Raw genomic sequence first — 21,133 nt, forward strand, 5'->3', positions numbered from 1 at the left:
TATAGTGAATCTGGATTTAAATTTCTATTATACATTGCATTATTAAGTTATTATTATATTTGCTTTTATAGCTTCTTTCTCATCAGCTCTTTTACTCATTTCTTTCTTTTTTTCACTTTCCCATTTACTTTCATTAAATTATCCAATTTCTGCTTATCTCACATATCCTACTTGCAACCGAGTTATCGAGTTTTTAACTGAAATTATAGAGTGCAGTTAAGAACAAAAATTAAGCACGGATGAAATGTCGTAACAAGCAAAAATTAAATGATTCTCAAGTAAATCTTTGTCCACGAGACTCAACATGGAGATAAGGGCAGCGGATGACTATTTGCGGCATCAAGATAAGCTTGTCAATCGCAAAATCTTCATTGATCCTTCAAGAATTTCAATAAAACTTGCAGGACCAATGTGGGAGAAAAATTTCGACTCGAGGCCATTACAGTTATACGTTCCAAAGGAGAGTCACACGCGAACGCTCGTTCAGCTTTCTCTCGCTCAGTTTTTCGCGAGACGCGCAGAGATCGATCTAAATTTGCACATCGTTCAGCGCAGCGTGCGTACGAATATAGGAGATTCTCAACACACACAGCGTGCGAAAATGTTTTCGGCAAAGCGTAAAAGTGCAGAGAGACAGGTATAGACGAGTAAAAGAGTGTAGACGCCAAACCGATCTCGAAATGGTCCGATTTACGAAGAAGGTGCGTCTCGTCGCGTCATACGTACCGCTCGGCAACGACGGATGAATTCGTCAGCCGAGACAAGCCCGACGTGCGCATAATCGAGTGCGGCAAAACCGCGCCGCTGCTAATTGCAGCCCCGACAGTTGCGGCGGTCCGCGGGCGCAAATTTTCGAGATGCCCGATCGCAATCTCGTCGACGTGCGTCGCATGACCGCGAGGCGTGCGCGAGATCGGCGATCTTATCCCGGCCGCCTATCGATCGCGGGGATCACGCGAGGCCCGCTCGATGACACGAAGCGAAATGTTAGCAACAAATTGCCGTCGACGTGTGTCGCGCTCACGACGCCAGCGAATGACGTCGGCGCGGTCCTCGCCGGTAATTATCGTAATTATTGCAATTAAGCGTCACGTCGCGCCAACTGTTAATTACGGTCGGGGCTCTCAGTTTCCCGGAATGCGTTCTTGCCGTTTGTCGCGTGAAACGAATCCACCGCCACGTACACATTGTTTACACGACAGAAACAACGCGTTCGTTCTCTCCCCTCCGCACCTCGTCCCCCCTTCTCTTCCTCGCACGCACACAACGGTGCACGGTCGCTAATGGCGCGCTATAAATATAAAACTTTCGACGTATATGTATATACATGCACACATACACACATACATACACGCGCGTGAAGCAGAGCCAAAGCGTCGCCTCCGTTGTTGTTTCGACGCGGGGCAATTTATGCCCGCGCGCCGACACACACGTTGCCGTTTGCGCGGGCGAGCGCGTATTGATTGATATCGAAGGCTTTAATTATAACATCGGAGCCGCGAGCGAGGCGGGATTTATGAGCGACGACGCGTACCGCGAGGATTTCCAAACTCTATTAATACACGTCATTGCCCGAGTAACGTCGCTGCAGTTTTCGGAATATCGCACGTATGCTCGGCGGAGCTCTCGCGGGATTAACAAGTCGCTTAATGCTGAAGCTATCGGCGAGCAACGCGCGACCTCTTTCCGCTGGGATGCTGGGAACGACGGGTTTTTCAAAAATTAACTACGTGAAATAAACTACGTGAAGGCAGGGAATGTTTAATATTCTTCGGTTTATCACGCGGCATACGTGTCAAATGCATCGTTATATGAATTGGGACGATTTTTAAAAAACACTTTATGATATATGTAATGCTATATGTAATATGTAATGCTATATTTAAGGTATATATACTCTCGAAACTTTATTCTTGAATATCATACATAAATGAGCACTCGACACATTTTTGCTATATTATTAGACCCTATACAACTGTGCAATCATGAAAAAAATGCTCGTGGATTAACGGGATTACTCGTAAGACCGGTAAATACACGAATGAATTACAAATCGGTCGTTTACCACCGCTTGGTAATTCCGATATTAAATAGGGCAGGATTCTCCTCAAAGGCAAAGAACGTCGCAAAGAGCGACGAGACAAGAAAGAAAGAGAGAGATAGAGATAGAGAGAGAGAGAGAGAGAGAGAGAGAGGGAGGGAGGGAGGGAGGGAGGGAGGGAGAGAGAGAGAGAGAGAGAGAGAGAGAGAGAGAGAGAGAGAGAGAGAGAGAGAGAGGGAGAGGGAGAGAGTTATTCGTCGGCAAGAAAAAGAGAGGAGAAGAAAAAAGAGATCGGAAGTATCGTAACAAAGTCCGCCGAGGTATTCGCGATCGATCGGCCTCGGGGAGCAGCGCGGCAAGCGGCACGAATCTTCCACGCGCGCGTCTTTCACGTACGGGCTTAAATGCAACGTCGCGTCGATCGCGGCTAATCGGATTTCCCGCGGCCCGAGCGGGCTACGACGGCGGCGATAATGGAATTACCGGATAGGGGGTCGTCGCTTAATTACTCCGATACACACATACGTCGATGCGCGCCGTCTCGGTCGTCTCGCACGCGACAACGCGCGGCTGTCCTCGGGCGCGATCTCTTCTCGCCGGGCGTGATCACCCGGAAAACGTCGGCGATCGGATCGGATTCCGTCTCGCTCCTCGCGCACGCGCGTCTCGTTAATCAAGCACCTAGCTAATCTCCTCCACCTCCTGACGCCCTCGCCGTACCCCCCCCCTCCCCGTATGGAAATCAACCCCCATGACGACGGGGTACGCGAACGTGATAGATCGCGGTGCTTTCGCGACGGCGAAGAAAAAAGCAGGAGTCAGTCCTCCGGAAGTGCTGAAGAGGCGACGACGGGGAGGAAGTGGGGAGGGGGGAGGGCCAAAGGTTGGTCGAGAGTATTCGTTAGGGCACGTTTCCGACGGTTAACTTTTCGATTGCGGACAAGACGCGACGCGCGGGACGATGCCGTGTCGAGTGGAGACGATCGAAACCCAAGTCGAAATAACTCCATTTCAGGGCGGACGACGACGGATTACACGAAGACGACCCCTACCTTCCGGGAAGAGCCGATCGATAGTCTCTGGTCGGCTCGACCTGGGTCGACCGTTGCACACGGTTGGCCGATCGAATTCGCTAATCGCCCGGCGAGTCTCGTTCACCATTGATCATTTCTCCTTGCGCGAGGCGAACACCGGCGGCAGGTCGGGAGGAATTCCTCCTGCCGTCGTCTGGCCCGAGAGAGAGAGAGAGAGAGAGAGAGAGAAGCGGTCTCTTTCTCTGTCTCTCAAGCCGTTCAAGCCGGCTCCTCTCTCGCACGCCGAGCTAATTGATTCTACCGGGAGAAACGCGGTAATCGGTCAACGGGTGAGAGAGATTTACGGCCGAATGAGATTGCGACTCTAATTAAATCGCGACGGATCGCGCATTCGAGCGAGTGTGTCTGGCGGATTTAGTCGCGCGAGCCGTTCGAAATTCTCTCTCGCGCGTGCGAGAGAGAGAGAGAGAGAGAGAGAGAGAGCCATGGGAGAAAAAATATTATCGATACGAGTCGTTGCGAACGATATTCCCCGTCAAACTCGTCAGTCGCGAGATGCACAGAGGGGAGGATTCGTCGTTCTCCGTCTCCCGACGTGTCCTCCTCGAGGAGATCGCGTGCATCGTTCCTCTCTTACTTACGCTAAAGCAGGAGAGAGAAAGAAAAAGAAAAAGAAAAAAAAAAAACAAATAATTCTCGGTATGAAATTCGACGGATCCCCGACGAGCGGGTGCGTCTAATTCCGTATGATCACCCCGCGAAATTCGACGTGCGCCATTTTCGAGTTAAGAATCTCGTCCGCGTACCCGGGAACCGGGCCGCGTTAAATCCTTCAAACCGCCCCGAAAATCCGGCAATTTTTGACGTCAGCGCGCTCCGGAGGAGGCGGCGGCCGGGAGGAACCGACGCGTCGATGCGTGCGCGTGTAATCACGTGATCGCGTAACCGTAGGATAATAACAGGCGGCGCCGGTTCGTTACAAATTAATGATCGACCCCGCGGAGGCTGAGGACCGAGGGTGGGCCGGGGGCCGAGGGGATCGCCTCGGCAATGGGACCCCGTGATTTCGTAACTGATTTCACGGCGTAGCTGCCAGCCTTCTCGCACGCACTCGCTCGCTCGCTCGCTCGCAGCACGCACACTCGCGTACTCGCGAACGCGTGTGAATATGCGGGCCCTCATTGTGACACACAGGACACGCACGCACACACGCGCACGCGCGCTCGCAAGCCGCGGAAGCACGCACCGACGTCGGAGCACAGATTTTTCACGTGGAATTTGCGTCCCTTTGTCTGTGCGACGTGAGAAACATTGTGTAAAGGGGCAAGGTTCCGCTCGAGGAGGGGGCCCTATCGAACAGATCGAACCGTTTCCAGAGGGCCCTTTCGAACCCAATATTTCTGCCCTCCCCTAGCCCCGGTCCCCGCCGTTCGATGAGGAAGGGACCGCGGGATGAATCGAACGGCCGCCACCTGCCAACCGATTTTTGCGCAATTGTCTCCGAGGCTCCGGCGACGACGAACGTAAATTCGACAAGGCGACGTCTAATCACATTATAGGTGTCGGCGGTTGTGCGCGGCTTCGTCGTCGTCGCCGTTCGCGCTCGAGCGCGTTTAACCGTTTCGACGGATTACCCTTACGAAGTCCAGCCGTCCTTACGACTGACTGAGAAATCCGAATAATATAATTTAATGTCGAATTCGGGGGATATAAATCTTCATTTACTCTCCACTCGTGCGCACGCTCTCGCTCACCCCCTCTCCCTCTCTCAGCGGCGTCTGCTACGAGCGCGGCTGTGCGACACATTATGTACGGGGACTATTTTAATCCTGTGGATACGCGCGTGGAAACGCGGGGCAGGTACGCTCCGGCACAACCTCCATCGAACGGAGACGAATAAGCGCAGGAGAGAGCCCGGAGGCTTCGGATGGAAAGTAGAGAAACAGCGGTAAGAGGAGTACGGTGAAGTGGGGGGAAAAAGGGAGAAAAGGAGAGCAAGCTCGAAGAGAGAGCGGAGGGGAAAGGGGGCTGGAAGACGGGCTCGCTCGTCGTATAAAGAAAGGATCGAATGGAAGGAAAAGAGAGATAAAGGAGAACCGTACAGAGCGACGGGAGGGCGGAGGGGTGCCTCCTTGCGGATCAATCGATAGGGAAATATCGACATAGGGGTGAGTCGCGAAGGAGAAGGGGCACCGGGGGGTGGAAAGGGGCGCGACAGGAAAAGGAGAAGATAGCGAGAAAGATGAGAAGTACGAGGGTATGCGAAGAGAGAAAGAGAGAGAGAGAGAGAGAGAGAGAGAGAGAGAGAGGGGGGGGTGAGAGCGAGAGATGTCGACGACAAGGGGCAGGGGGAGCGTCGGTGGGGAGGGTTACGGATGCATAAGGAATGGCATTACTCGAGAAAAGGCGAGCCAGGAGGGGTGGCCGTCCCTTTCTTTGTTTGAATCGTCTCCGTGTTGGCGTCTCTTCCCGTGTGTGTCTTCTCCGGGGATGAAAGCGAAGAATGTGTCGCGCGCTCGCTACCGTCTGTCTCGCACGCGAACTCGGTGTCCCCGCGACACGTAAATTAGGGGGGTGACCCCCAGGTAGCCCGCGGGTAGGTGGCGGCGCGAACTTGCCGACGATGCGGTAAGAGCAAGGTCGAAGCAATGGCTCTTAATTAATCTTGCCGATAGGCGGAGTTTTTGAAGGGCGGATGCGGTTTTATTCCTCAAATTTTCATTTCTCGCGGTGTTCACACACACACACACACAGAGAGAGAGAGAGAGAGAGAGAGAGAGAGAGAGAGAGGATCAAACACGAGAAAAGTTATTTTCATCACACGTGTGAGTGTGAAAATATTTGCATTAATCTTCGTTATCCGGAAAGCCGCTGACATGTACGGAAAGATTCTAGTCGAAAGACCGCAAAAGTCGTCCAGACTGCAACGATCGAACACTTTACGGTCGCGAGAAAAATAGATTTGTATCTTTGAGATACCTTTCCGACTGCCCGGAGACGCGCGAAAATCTTCACGTCCGCGATCGCCAAAAATCCCCTCCACGAGGCATCTCCGACCGGAGGAAGAGGAAAAATAGAAATACCGAGCGAATACGCGTGAAACATCGCGACGCGAGACGAGAACCGGCGGTCGTCTGACAAAGCGAGAACACACACATGTACAGACGACTGATTGGTAAAATCGGCGATGTCGATCGAGGGAGGTTTCTCACTTCGGTGCGGCACGTCGACGGGCGGCGCGAGGATGCCCGGCTCTCTCGTCTATGAGACGCTCTCAGGGGGGTCAGGAACCTCCGAGCCGCGCGCGCGGGCTTTGAAATGCAGTCGAACGACTCTCGATCTCGGCCGGATCTCACCTCGCCGTTATCGCAGCTATCCAAGTTCAGCGAAATCATCGACGCGGCCCGATACGGCGCTGCGCCGCGCGGCAATCGGATGACCCGCGGGCACGTACGCCGGCGGATTTCAATTGCAAATTGATTTCGCTTCTTTGTAGTCAGCCACCTAGTGCGTACCGCCTATCTGTGATACGTGATGCGGTAGCCCGACATGCATCTCCCTTTCTCTCTTTCTCACCCTCCGCGACATCGTCCGCGACCGCGCACGCGCGCGCGCGCGCGACACCTTTCCCGGAATCGCTTCTAATCTCAAACGTGCCGAACACCTGACAGGTGCGCCGGAAAGCTCGGCGACACTTCTCTCCTTTATCTTGTTCGCTCTTTTCTCGAGCCGGCGGAGCAAGGGGGAGCACTTCCCGGAGGAGAGATCATCGATCATCGCGAAGCCTCGCGTCGAGTCGGTATTGCGCGTGGTGGTATCTCCATCTCTGTGGAGCGCGAATATTGTATCTCCCGCAAATGCATGCCGACTTAATTCCGGAATAAATTCGCAGCCGCCGTTGGAACACGTTCGCTCCGCTGTCGCGATGACCACACGGGGAAAATATTGTAGTAAAAATTGCGTTAAAACTATACACGCCTTTCTCTTGCAGTTTTTCTGCGAAACTCGATTATACCGATATTGTAGTACGAATTAGAAACGAAGAAATAATAAACAAACGTGGATATAGTAAGATTGCAAAAGTTTCGTTGCAATTTTTGTCACAATATTTCCACCCTGTACGCGCAGAGATCTTTTCTCGAAATTAACATCCGCGCGTATTGAAAGTCCATTAAATTATTCGACCAAGATATTATCTCGTATGATCCAAAAGATGTGAGATGAACCAAATGAAATGAATCTTCACGTCGTAAAGTTAAAAGGATATTAATCATCAATGTTGCGAAATTTACACTTCGCTGTGAAAAACATCTCGATTATGCGATGCGATATATGATATACCATTCGATAAAAATATTTTCCCCGTACCGGCGCGATTCTCCGCGGTTCTTCGGCAGGTGAAGGAACGACGACAGCAAGGGGAAGGAAAGAAAAGAGTCTAGAGCGCGTCATCTCTCTCGTGACAGCGATTCGTCACGGGTGTTTCAACTCGAGGAAGAGTATCCCCGCGTCGCGGAGAGATCGCCGTCGAAAAACAACCGGGTGGTCGGCTCTCCTCACGATACATACACATGCACGCACGCACGCACGCATGCACGCACGCACGCACGCACGCACGCACGCACGCACGCACGCACGTACATACGCGTGCACGTACGCAGTACGTACTTTTTTCGCGGTCTGTGCCCCTTCTGTCCCCTTTTTCCCTCCCTCCTTTTGATACGGCGACGCGATATGCTTGCATGTATCATCGTTACACGCGATCCCGCATTCTCTTTCTCGCGCTCGCGCCGCTGCCGCCGCGCAGGGGAAATCTTTAATGCGACGCTCAAAGAGAAGCAGTAAATTACAAAGTAACGAGGCCAGACAAAGGAGAAGGACTAAGCGCCATTACGAGGTGTAGCACGTTTGACGCGCGCCGAGAAAAACAGCACCTGAAGGTGCAACTGAATTATTCCCGTTCTATTTATAAGGAAATCCTGGGAAAGATATTTCTAGCGATCTCGCCACTCGCGCGCGCGCGCGCGAAGTAGTTCATATTTTATATCTTGCGGCTAAACGAAGCGAAGTCCTCTTATTTTAAGCTACGCTGTAGCTTAAGAAGAACGCTCCAAACTTCAACGTCGTGTAGCTTACATGTGCGCGTTCTTCGCGTGTGAACATCGCCGATACTTGGCGCGCTCCTTACATAACCGCGTTTTAATTCGAGCGCTAATCGCACGCGCGCCTACGAGACGCAACGGCAATAAAACACGCCGCGTCAATCATCGGATAATAACGGACAATTATGTGGCAATTAAATCTTCTGCCCGGCGCGACGCATCGCCGTGAGCCGTACTGCCGCGCTGCAATTCGTCCGACTACATTGTCCGCGTGATTGTAATACACCACGACTGATTTTAATTACAAATTTTAATCGCGTTCCTTGCCTCGCGCGCCACCAACCACGTCTCCCTCCTCTCTCTCTCTCTCTCTCTCTCTCTCTCTCTCTCTCTCTCTCTCTCTCTCTCTCTCTCTCTCTCTCTCTCTCTCTCTCTCTCTTTCCTTCTCTCTGTCAGTCTCTCTTTCTGTCGTGACGTGACGTTGTTTCGGGCCTTCTGAGCCTACAGGAATAAATCTGACGACGGTCTAGTATACGGTAATTACAGCGACGATTATGGTCGGCCAATCTGTTGCGCAAACCCGGATAAGTCCGTGCGCGCGGTAATATGCTAATGTTTCGTACTCGTACTTATATATTTGTTTGAATCAGCCGACGTGTGTTGATGCGAACTCGGAGAGCCGTTTGGCGAACGACGATGCGACGGTGTTCGTCGCCCGCGCGTTAATCAGCCTCTATCGCCTTCTTCTCTAATACGTTCTAATCACATCCCGTTACAGCACACTTTTTTCTCCTCCGAGATACCACCGAGAGATGCTTTACAAGCATTCTTGCGCGAACACTCTGTCTCCTATTACGTTAATCACAAGTCGTTGGAAAAATGTTTCTCTTCCAAGACACTCTCTGCAAAACTGTTGTAAGCATCTTTACGACCGGCTTGTTCTCTAATACGTTAATCACGAGACGTTGAAAATTCTTCTTTCACCCGAGACAACACACGGGAATTTGAGAAACGTCTAATCCTCCGTTACGTCGGCCACATCTCATTAAAAGAAGCAATCCTTTTGAAAAAAAACATTGCAAAAATCTCACAAGCGTCCGAACGAACGCCTTCGGCTCTCCGCCGCGTTAATTAGCCGTTAAAAGACGTTATGAAAATTTTACGAGCACTCCGTGTGCAAACATCCGACTACAGATGCGTTTGCGCTCGATCGGCAGGAAGGGACGATTTCGCTCCGGTGTCGAAATAAAAGCAGGTAAAAATCCATCTTCTCTTTCACCTCTCCCCTCCCCCCCCCTCTCTCTCTCTCTCTGCGGCAGGTCCGGCACGCGCAGCCGCGCGTGATTATCCGTCGTAAGCGTCTGCTTACCGTGTTTCCGAGCCTAATCTACGCGGACGCTTCGCAGAAATCCATCGCAGAAATCGCGCCGGTCAACCCTCTCGCCGTCGACTAGGACGGATCGTGCTCGTGGCGGCGCGCGCGCACTAAGTCGGGGGGCCCCGGCTCTAACGCGGCCTAACAACAATGAAACCCCGAGAAAAACGATCCTCTCCGCCGCGGAGGGCACGGGCGGAGGAGGGCGGATGCCCCGATGGGTTTCTTCGCGCGGCGCTTAACGACGATTTCGATCGTTTACGACTTTAATAATTTAGGCGCGGCTCCGCGCTCGCGAGGCTCGACACGTTTTCGGTCGTAAACCGCGCGACTAAATCCGTATTTATGGGGAAGAGGAGGCAGAGAGTCCGGCACGGTCGTCTGCCTGCCTGTCCCCCGTTGTCCTCTCTCGCCGCCTCTCTTCTTCCTTTTCTCTCTCGCAGGCCATCGTGTGGCCGGCCAGCCGGCCGGCTGTCGTCGTGCCGCAGGACACGACGCGAAAGCACCGAAAAGGACCGTCCGGAGGAGCCTCGACCGACCCTCTCGTGCCTCTAACGACTGATCGATCCGGCTTTGTCGCACGAAAAACCATGCGCCCCCCTTACCCCGCGGTCTGACATTTTTGCACTCGTAGGCGCTTAAGAAAGAGAGAGAGAGAGAGAGAGGGGGGGAGAGAGAGAGAGAGAGAGAGAGGGAGGGAGGGAGGGAGAGAAAGAGAGAACGGGTGCATCTGTCGACAGAGGAGGACAGGGCTCGAGAGGGGCGCAGGCAGGCCATTTGCATTCATTAATCAGCACGCGATTCATTAATCAAAAGCGGGGAGCGCGAGTTGCGCAAGGCGCGTCGATCGCGTTGCGCGGGCTCCGCGTTTGGCGGCTTCGACGCGCGGGAGTTACGGGAGGATCGGCCGTTAATTAATTTGTCGGCCGACTGCGACCCGCGTTTAACTAGCATCGCGCCGCCCCGCCGCTGCGCCGTGAGCTGCGCGAGAGCGCTCGATCGACCGATCGATCGATCGATATTATTAACGCTGGTTGTTTTGTAACATCGCTAATGCGAACGCGAGCGCGAGACGAGAACGAACGCGTCGAGTTACTAATAATTTGCCGATCCGACCGGCGAAGAGCGCGAGGATGTTCGGCCGGTTTTTGCACACAGTGGCCGCGAATGCGGATGCGGGGAGGATTGAGAGAGGGAGGGGGGAGGAGAGCGCGTGCTCACTAATAGCGCGAGCGCGAGGAAAAAGGCGAGTACGCGAACGATTCCTCCGAGCGGTGATCGTGCCGAGGATTTTACGGTCTCGCCAATGCCCGCGCCCGCGCGAGGACGCCGGAGCTGTAAATTGAAATTCATCGAGCGGATTATAGATGCACATAGTGCGGCCGGTCTTTCACAATATTCGAACGGGACTTTCGGTCCGCGGCGTACGAGATTTACGGAGCCCGTCTAAGAGAGAGACTCGGCGAGCCCGACCTGCGCTCCCGTTTTTGCGTCGCGCGAGATTCATAACAGCATCTCTCTCTCTCTCTCTCTCTCTCTCTCTCTCTCTCTCTCTCTCGCTCTTCCACGTTCGGTTATGGTAGATCAGCGGCGAGTTTAATTATCGCGGTCACTCTCGCGGTAATGCGAACGTCGTAAAACGTCAAGCTCATAGATCCCGGGCGTGAGGCATCTGCCGACCGGATGTCCAGGCGATATCGGTGCTCATATAACGGAATCATTAACCGGCAGAGGCGAGGAGAGGCTCTCGTGCGCATACATCTTGCGCGCGTCGTTGACTCGCCGGCTCTAAAGAGCGAGTGAAATTTTCGCGATCACGACCGGCCGGCCGAGAGAATCGGACGTCTGCTCCGTTGAGAGGGAGAGATCCGCTCGGCTCGATGGCGCATGCGACCAAAGATAGCCAGCTGCGTGCTGCGAGGGTGGAGAGAGAGAGAGAGAGAGAGAGAGAGAGAGAGAGAGAGAGAGAGAGAGATACAAAGCCGATAAAACGCTCATAGCGCGGAATCCGACAGCCGCGGGGTCGTTAATGTTGGAGCGAGCGCGCGCGCGGGTGCGCGGAGGGGAGCTGTTAAACATTTCGGTGACGCATCCGGTATCCGGAGTTACGGCATTCGCGCGTGTATAATTAGCTGCGTTCGCGGGCGAGAACGAGGGGCCGCGGGCGAAACGAGAAGACCCCCTGGCGCTCGCGCACGCGCGCGCGCGCGACACATTTTATTGCGCGCGCCTTCGCCGTATTAATCGGCCGTGCTCGACTTACCGAGGACGCAGACAGTAGAAATCATCTACGCTCCTTCGGGCCCCCTCACGTCCTGCAACAGAAAGATCACGCCGGCGATTAGTAGAGCCAAACGTACCGCAGATCTCGAGTCGCACGTGGAAATATGTCGGCGGCTCCGATCGCGCTGAGAAAAAGACCCGTTATAACAAATGAACGTTCGCTGTTTGATAATTGTATACAGATCAAAACAGTAGCCGCGACAAATCATTTTTCGTTACTCGCAATTTTAACAAATATACATTGTTATTTTGTGTATGCGGTGGCCCTTATTCCGCTGCAAGCAGCATTTTTCCCGCGTCGTTTAAATAAAATGCATTCTGCTCATGTATCATCTTTAAAGAAGAAAGAAGTTTCGTCTGCAAGTAACAAGAACAAAGTTTCTATATCTATACATAAAATTTAAGGATTTATATTTCTAAATCTGGATTTTGCGATGCTTGATTACTTATGGGTACTTCTTATTCACGCGTGAATGACACGAAAACTTTTAATTCGGAATGTCCAAAGTAACCAAATGACTGAAGACCACTTGGGGAATGAGAATGACGGCGATGAGGGAAAAAATCGCACGACCTCGAGAAAAATCAGCTTGGCGCGCAACGTACGAGCGAGCGTTTATTCGTGCTAATTCAACGAACGAAATACGAGCGTGCGAGACGCGAGTCTTCATTAGAAGCCGAATCGACAGGCCGAAACACCTAATTACGAGACGACAATTAATCAGACCGCAACAATGTAGAGACGGCGGGGCCCACAATGCGCATCGCGAGACAATACAGCACCTCGAGGGGCCCGTCTTTCTTTCTCTCTCTCTCTCTCTCTCTCTCTCTCTCTCTCTCTCTCTCTCTCTCTCTCTCTCTCTCTCTCTCTCTAATCGCGCTCTCATACGAGTGTTGCGGCGAGAAAAATGCCCCGAGTCCTTTCTCGTAGCTCCTCTCGAACAGCCGCGCGTACGCAACAATGGACGCCGGACGAAACAACGGATAACCTCCCGTCTTAATCAGCATAATTTCCGTCGCACGAACGTCCGTCGGCCGTAGAAGACGGAAGATCGTCGCCCTGACGCCGGACACCGAGCAGGAAGAGCGACGACGGGAGGGCGCGAGAGCGCGAGGGCGAGGACGAGGGCGAGGGCGAAGGCGGCCGGGAGGAAGAGAGCGTGACGTGACGTGCCGGCGGCGCAATTAAAGCGACATTAATTAATTGTTAGCATAACAATGCGGCCGCCGACGGCAGGGACGCAGCGAGCGCGCGCGCAAAGGCGGGCAAACGTAGGGCCCCGGGGCCTTCATAAATTTACATGTCCTTCGCCGCGAGAATCATTTCTTTTCTTTACAGCCGTTAAGACGCGACGCGTGGACGAGGGACGGTCGGGGCAGGGGGAGGGCTCGCGCGGACCTACAGCAACGCAACGGCCATATTACGGGTCCCCATGGTGTTGTCCATAATAACCATCGATGTCTCTCCCCGGGCGCGGAAGGTGCCCCCGAGGTCCGACCTCGTTATCCGCCGCGCGTCTCGATCGGGATATTTTTTAAGCTTTACGGCCCGGCCGGTAATTCTCGCTCTGCTTCGAGACAGAACGAACCTCCCTCGGAACCTCCCCTATATATGTATAATGCGGCGGAGCGAGCGGCTGCGCTTGTCCGCGCATGACAGATTGTTTAAGTATTTCGGTCGTATAGTCGCTCTCCGTGGTTATTTTTTCCTACGACCTGTGGCGATCGCAGCGGCTTTTCTTAACGAATCGGCTAAAACGGGTCCTCGCGCGTCGCTTCTACGAAAAGATATAAATAAATTAAAGTCTTCTCATCAATTAGAAAAATATTGGAGTCTCAAATGCCCGAGCTTTTCAACAATTTTGATTTTCTGCACTTAACACACACGTTATTGAATCATCATTTATTCCCATGATGAAATCATTTAAAATAAACACTGCATCTTGCTATTAATATAGTGTGATTTATAACTCGAAATAATCTTTCATTACTCGCTAATGGCAATTTTTACACGTATCAATATATAATTATTTCATCGAAGGACGCAACGCATAGAAGCGCTTAGCATGTAAGAGTGAGTAATTCTACGTGGTAAGTACTTGACGTACCGAAAAGGTTAAGCTCGCAGCCGAGGTGCGAATCCTGTCGAAAAAATGCGTAGACTTTGCTCAAGGTCTGCTCGGAGGAATCGCGCATCCCCGAAGGGCTGGAAAGTGTCGGGACGATCGAAACGCGCAGCCTCGGCCGCACGATAGACACGCGCATGAAATGGCAAAGCGAAGTGACAAAAGGTGGTGAGAGAAAAAAAGACGAACAACGAAATGTTCGCAGCGCGATATGCGAGCTAGCCGAAGTCCGTGGGACTTAATTTTAGACGACGAGGAAATTCGCTCTATTTTTCGCGTAATAAATGCGACTTGCTCGACGGCCGGCGCGTCGCTTCGGTTACCGCGAGAGGCGGACGGTTATTTCCGTCGATACGATACATTCCCGCGAAATCTGAGAAAAAAAGAGAAAAAGAAGAAGCGCCTGGCGCAACGACGCTCTCGCGAGCGATCGGCCGAGCGATTTCTCGCTGCGTTAAAAGAGATACGCGATCGTAACGTGAGACGAGACGTGGGCGGGTGGTAGTTTAACGCGCGAATGCCTTTGGACAGTTATTTTTAATGTCGTCCAGCGCCGGGGGAGAGAGAGAGAGAGAGAGAGAGAGAGACAAAGACAGGAATGCACATCATCGTGCGTTACGGAGATGCCGGCGAAACAAATCGTGCGGATCTCGCCGCTAGTTCGTTAAAGTTAGAACGATTCGGTCTCGGACGAGAGAGAGAGAGAGATCGATGAGAGAGGCACAGTTCTCGGATTCAGATGAAGACGCGGCCGAGCGAGAGACGTCATGTCTTCTACGCACGCTTGATCCTTCAATCGACGTGTCGCGTAATGTGTCGTCGTTCTGAAGAACGACACATTACAGAAGAAGAAAAAGGAGCAAGTGTCTAAAAACGCGATTCTCGAGCGAGAGAAAATGAGAAAATTCTTCGAGAGAGAGAGAGAGAGAGAGAGAGAGAGAGAGAGAGAGAGAGAAAGAGAGAGAGAGAGAGTCGCTGATGAAATTATAGTTAGGACAGACGTATTTAAAGAAGGCTACCGTGTGTTCGCCCCCCCCCTCTCCCCGCCAAGGCGTCACGTCGTCCTCCTCGATTTCGCAAAATTCCACGTGAGAGGAAATTTATGGTCACTTAGGTGAAACGAGGGACGCGTATTCGAGGCTCCACAGCGCATTCCTCCTTTCGGCCGGCAGAGAAAGAATCGGTTTGGTAATTAATATCTCAGCACGCTAATGCGCACAGGACTCCCGAACGTTGACGATTCATCCCGAGCTGCGCGCGAGGTCGGGCTCCTCCATCCGGAGAATGCCGGACGCGACGCCGTCGTACAACCGGCAGTTTAGTCCGCGCGCGCGCGCGAGATATACAGCCGGCGAAATTAATTTCCCAAATTCAACCGCGGTGACATCATCCACGATATAATGTATGCATCCACGAAACGTCATTAATCGTTCTTTCTTATGGTAATTCGTGCCGCATAAATAAAGCCGTTGTTATTAACGGTCCGAAATGCCGGCGCGCGATTAGCCGACAGACGCTGCATTACGCCTGTCGGCGATAAAATAACACCACCACCACTACCACCACCACCTCCATCACCACCGCCGCCGCCATCACCAGCAGCACCACCGCGGCCGCGGCTGCTAGTAAAAAACCGCGGCAGCGACATGTTAGTAGCGAAGCCTTTATCATCGCTTTTACGATACACCTCTCGGCCGTTCGTCGCGCACCCTCGCGCGCTATTCGGTGCTCTCAAAAACTTCATTCCGCAGTTTCCAAGATTTCACGATCTCTTCCTCTCCGCCCCTCTATCTCTCTCTCTCCTCTCTCTCTCTCTCTCTCTCTCTCTCTCTCTCTGTCTCTCTTTCCCAAGCACGCTCGCTGGTTTCCTTTCTCTTTTTCGTATTCCCCGCCGCCACCCCCGCCTCACTAGACGTATTTTATTCGCGATGTTCTGCATTATCATCGCACACACGCGTTCACGGGCAAGAGGGGGAGAGAATGTCCATGGTGGCGTTCGCGTGTACGTGTCGAGTAGAAACACAGTGACGAGCGCGTGGGCGAAACGAGCAACCGAAGCGCACAAAGTGGACGCATCTCGCCTCGCCTCGAATTAATAAACAGCAACGAATGACCGCCTACGTCCGCCGCCCCTCTCTCTCAGCATTCTCTCTCTCTCTCTCTCTCTCTCTCTCTCTCTCTCTCTCTCTCTGTCTCTCTCTCTGTCTTTCTCCCCCGACGAGCCGATTTCATCGTGCTGGTAGTCGATCCGCTAAAGCTACAGCTTCCTGCCCTCTCGTCAGCGGGAGGTTTCACCCCCTCTGCTCACCGTCGAATCCGCCGGAATCCACCAACACTCGCGGACCGCCCGCGGTGAACCCCTCCGGAGACTCCTGGATCTCTCGCGAATGAAGAGGACGACGACGACGATCGTTACCGATCTCCCCGCTGATGGCCGTTCGATTCCGCGAGAGCGTCGTAAACTCGCGACGCGAGTCGCCGCGGGAAACGCGCGACGTTGCTTCTCTTGGCGCGGAGGATTTTTTTCGCTCCAGGATCTGGGAGGTTGTCACGCCATGAGCGATTTTGAAAAACGCGAGGGACTCTCTCGCGTGTCGAGCGAATTCCGCGAGTTCCCTCTTCACAGTTGAATTTCTGTACTTTCGGGGTTTTCAAATTTCTGAGTCATTAAGAGTCGCTGAATCACCGACTTGAAAAATTACTGAAACAGACCGAGTCGAATCGCGACGTTTTTGCGCGAAGCAAACGAGATGGGCGGTCGTTTCACGTTCGTCGAAAAAGTTCCCCATCTGTTCGATCCGATCGAGCCGGATCGCGGGCAGTTTCCCAGCGTCGCCGCTTCCTGTAAAATTGGTCGCGCCGACGGACGTGTGTGCGTTACGCGTCCCATCGTCGTCCATTAGTCGACGCGCGTTTCATCGAAATTCTCCATCGAAGGGCTATCGCCTCGAGGCATTTCCCTTTGTAGGACACAACGTGGGCGCGCACGCGTGGCGTTGAATAATTAACTTCGGGCCGCGCCGCCGCCGCCGCCGCTGCCGCCAAGCCGTCGGTTTTATCGTAATTATCGCGCGGCTCGTGTTCTCGCGCCAAGTAACGGCGCCGAGACCGATCGTAGATCTCGTGGCGCGATGATCGACGAACACAGCGAGGACGAGGCGAGCGGAGAAATGGAAAGCGTGCGAGAGCGCGCGTGTGTGCGCACTCGTTGGCGCCGTGTTCGCTGTAAAACAGTAAAGAGAAAAAGGCTGGGAGGGAAAAAAACCGAGGGGAAAAATCTAGCGCGCGAGTCTCGGCCGCGAAAGGTCAGTAGTTCGGGAGAGTCGCGTGTACGTTTTCACCGCACGACCACGAGCACGTCGACGAGCCTTACGCGCCTTTGGAAAATTAATTTTGGACGAATCGCGTTCTCCACGCACGAACGACGCGATCGCGTCCTCACGTTGTCCTCTACATCAAAGCTACCTTCCCCGGCCATCTCTCCTCGCTCCAGCGAGGAACAGTTATCGCGGCGGAGAAACTCCTGCGGCTCTCGGCCGAGATGGACCCGAGGATTGTTTGCGCTCGCGATCGTACGACACATTCAGATGAGAAATCTCTCTCCCTCAAAGGTCAAGCGCTAAATCATAAGTCACAACACACACACACACACACACACACACACACACACACACATGCATATCAGATACGCGCGTATGCGCGCTTCGCCACTGGGCGATTTATTTCGTAAAATTCCATTCGTAAACTTGCCGTGCGTGTGATTTTTTTGTGCCGATCGATCGGCCGTCGGGGGTGGTTTTCGTTTATACCGAGCCACGAGGAATCCGTCGCACGGTCGCGTCGGCGAATCTCTCGAAATAACTGGATGGGGACGAATAAATGGAGCCGCGATACGTCTTTCACCTCGGTCGCCCATCATCGCGCATTTGTTCCGTGGCATTTCGCCAATAAGCGTAAGATGGATCCCGCCTCGATCTCGCGCCGCGGATTCGGCTCATCGAGTTACACATTATTCAAGAAAACGCGAGTGCGCGCGCGCTTTAAATAATCCCGGACAGCGGGTGATTTCTCGGGCGTGCGAGAGAGCGAAACGAGCCGCACGCTCGTCTCGCTCGCGTTAAACAGCGAGTCGTCGCTCGAGAGCGATTCGTCTTCACCTGAAATCCCCCGTTTGATTTATACCTCAGCCGTCCCCCTCGCGTAACACTGGCCAGCCCGAGTAGCGAGAGGACCTCCCCCTCCCCCTCGCACCTTGTGAAAATACTCTATGTCGGAGCGCATTACTGTTTACACGCGTATGCGTGCTTGCGTGAGCGCAATCACGAGAGATAGAAAGAGAGAGAGGGAGAGAGAGAGAGAGAGAGAGAGAATCATTGAGTTTTGCATCAACGCGAGTTTTCCTCCGCGTCTCTTCGGCCAACGAATGTAAATTCTCGCGTGGTAGACACCGTTCCCCGAAATATGCATCCGACTCCTCGCGCGGGTAAGATACACTTGAGGAGAGAGAAAGAAAAAAGAACGGGGAACGTGCGTCTCTTTCTCTTCGAAAGCTCGACGTTAAATCCGTGACTCCGACTCGTTCGATCCGTCCCAAGACGATTCGTCTTTACCTCGACCTTCCACCTTCGCGCACTTTTTCACGACTTGCGGCGTTCTTGCGTCGAGTCGAGTCGAGTCGAGTCGAGCCGAGACGACGGAGGATGAGAAGAGGGACGGGAGGGAGGAATCTCGCGCGGCTCGGCTCGGCCGCGGCGCGGCGGTGCGATTGCGAAATCGCCGTGGAAATAATGACGGGCGTAGCGCGGCGCGAGGACCAATTTGCATCTGTAATTACCGCGGCGCGCCGTTAATAACTAATTAATGAGAGAGCCTTGCCGGGCCACGAGCGGCTGACGCAACAGCCGCCTCCGGGGCCTGTGACTGTTAATTGATCGGCGATTAATCAACCTCGTCCCCACTTTATTTTTAACCTCCTTCCCCATCTCGCGTGCCGTCGTGTCCATATTGTCCTCTCTCTTTCTCTCTCTCTCTCTCTCTTTCTCTCTCTCTCTCTTTCTCTCCCCCCTCCCACCCCCGCCAATTCCACGTCCTCGTTCCACGGATCCGTCCTGGAGAAGATCTCTCGGCGACGCTCGCAGCCGGAATTCTTAGCCGTCGTCGCAGGCCTTGCCGAGCGATCGCTCGAGAAGCCCGACGACGGTCGACCGTCGATCATCGAGTGGAAACGGCCCGCGCGATGACGATTATCGCGTCTCTGCAGGATTTACGGCCGCGGCCGAGCGCGTTAATTACGCCGCGCGCGGCTAATTGCCCGTCCCGAATGGCGCGGCGATTCCATTTTTGTTCCGCGTCAAGCGAGCGACTGTTTGTGTGTGCGCGTATGTGTGTGTGTGTGTGTGTGTGTGTGTGTATGCGCATAAGTGCGTGTGTGCGTACAGATGCATACTTTATGAGCGAATAAAGAATGGAAGTTACGCGACGGAGAGGCTACCGAGATCGCTCGCTCGCTCGCTCGCTCGCTCACTCGCTCGCACATCGGCGAGCGTGTCGGCGTTTCCTCGTAATTTTTCCTCGCCGGCTTGATTAGCGAAATCCCGTGGCGATATCGGCGCGACAGCAAACCCGTAATTTAGATGGCCGCACTAACTGGTCGTTTACGTTATCGCCGATCTGAATGTCCCGCTCGGTATATTCCGCGCGATCATAAATCCGAAGCCCCTTATGCGCGCGCGAAAAGCGAGCGCGCGCCGCGGTCTGCATCGCCGCGCTCTTACGAGGCCGCGTTACACCCGGACGAGTAGTCGCCTAGCGCCGTGATAGAGAGAAGATAGGGACGCGAGGCTAACCACCACCACCACCACCGCTACTACTTCTAGTACTACTACTACTACTACTACCGAGACACTTATACCGAGACCTCGACGCGACATCATCGATTTCCGATCGGACCGATTCGCGCATTGAACTTGAATCGCGCCCCCGCCGCAATTCGCTCATTGAACGAGCCCGGCAAGAGAGAAGGAGGGAGAATGTGAGAGTGAGTGAGTGAGTGAGTGAGTGAGTGAGTGAGTGAGTGAGTGAGTGAGTGAGTGAGTGAGAGAGAGAGAGAGAGAGAGAGAGAGGGAGAGAGAGTCGCAAGGTGAGAAGATTCACGCGACGAGTCCAACTAATCGTCCACTCCGACGCGAACTGATCTCCAGATGATCAGCGGTCGGGTTTACTCGCTCTGTCGCCCCTTCAGACTTTACCTCGTTCGCACCGGAGTCAATTCCGCCAGCAACCACTCCAGTTACCCGTAACGTCGCATCCTCCTCTTCGGCAATGTCCCTTCTCGCGCAGTCGTCCCGCTTCCGTTACGTATCACACGTTCACTGACCTTCACTCGGAAAGCACGTACGAGGGAGACGGAGAAATGAAGACAACAAGCGAGAAGAGAGAGAGAGAGAGAGAGAGAAAGAGAGAGAGACCAAGAGAGAGGGAGAGGGAGGGAATTCGCACAATCCTGCTCGCGAGACCGGTCGTCGAAAATCGGCCAGTGCGAGGCCCACTGCAAACGGCAGCGGCTGGCCACGCGATCGCGACAGGACGGGTGGGGGTGGGACGAGAGGGCACAAAAGAGGGTCCGAGAGGATTTCCGGTCGGAGGTGGCGCTACTGCCGTCGACGACGACGACGTACGACGACGGTCGGCGACGACGACGACGACGACGACGACGGTCGGCGACGACGACGAGAGACGTCTCGCGCGACACGCACACGTGGTGGGGGCGTCTGCGGCCGCTACTACGGCAGAACTAAGGGGTTGTTTGCCCCGTCGCGCGGCTCCGGGGGGTCTCCAACGGCTTCGCCACCCCACCAACCCTGCTATTTTGCATAGGGCCTGCGCGTCGAAGGCGGCACACACACCGCCACCCACGCTGTCTCTCCCTCTCTCGCTCTCTCGCTCTCTCTCTCTCTCTCTCTCTCTCTCTCTCTCTCTCTCTCTCTCTCTCTCTCTCTCTCTCTCTCTCACTCTCTCTCTCTCTCACTCTCCAGCTAGCTATCTATCTCTCCGTCTCTCTCCCTCCCTCGCTCTTATTCCACCCTGCACAGTCGTCTCCCGCGACCCCTCGTTTCACCCCGCCGGTCGTCGGCCCCCTCTCCCTTCGTCAACCCCCGCGCCCGCGCGCACTT

The 21,133-nt window shown here is 53.8% G+C and overlaps 1 protein-coding gene across 3 annotated transcripts in view; it reads right to left on the bottom strand.

Moving 5' to 3' along the window:
- The window catches only part of zfh2 (Zn finger homeodomain 2), a 413,801-nt gene that overhangs the window by 307,174 nt on the left and 85,494 nt on the right, over positions 1-21,133 (bottom strand). For all 3 annotated transcript variants that reach the window (XM_025301293.1, XM_025301292.1, XM_025301295.1), the window contains one exon: positions 11,816-11,867. The gene's annotated coding sequence lies outside the window, so the exon portion shown is untranslated. The remainder of the gene's footprint in view (positions 1-11,815; positions 11,868-21,133) is intronic.

Source organism: Harpegnathos saltator, unplaced genomic scaffold, assembly GCF_003227715.2.
Source record: "Harpegnathos saltator strain DR-91 unplaced genomic scaffold, Hsal_v8.6 scaffold41, whole genome shotgun sequence".
Taxonomy (NCBI): Eukaryota; Metazoa; Arthropoda; class Insecta; order Hymenoptera; family Formicidae; genus Harpegnathos; species Harpegnathos saltator.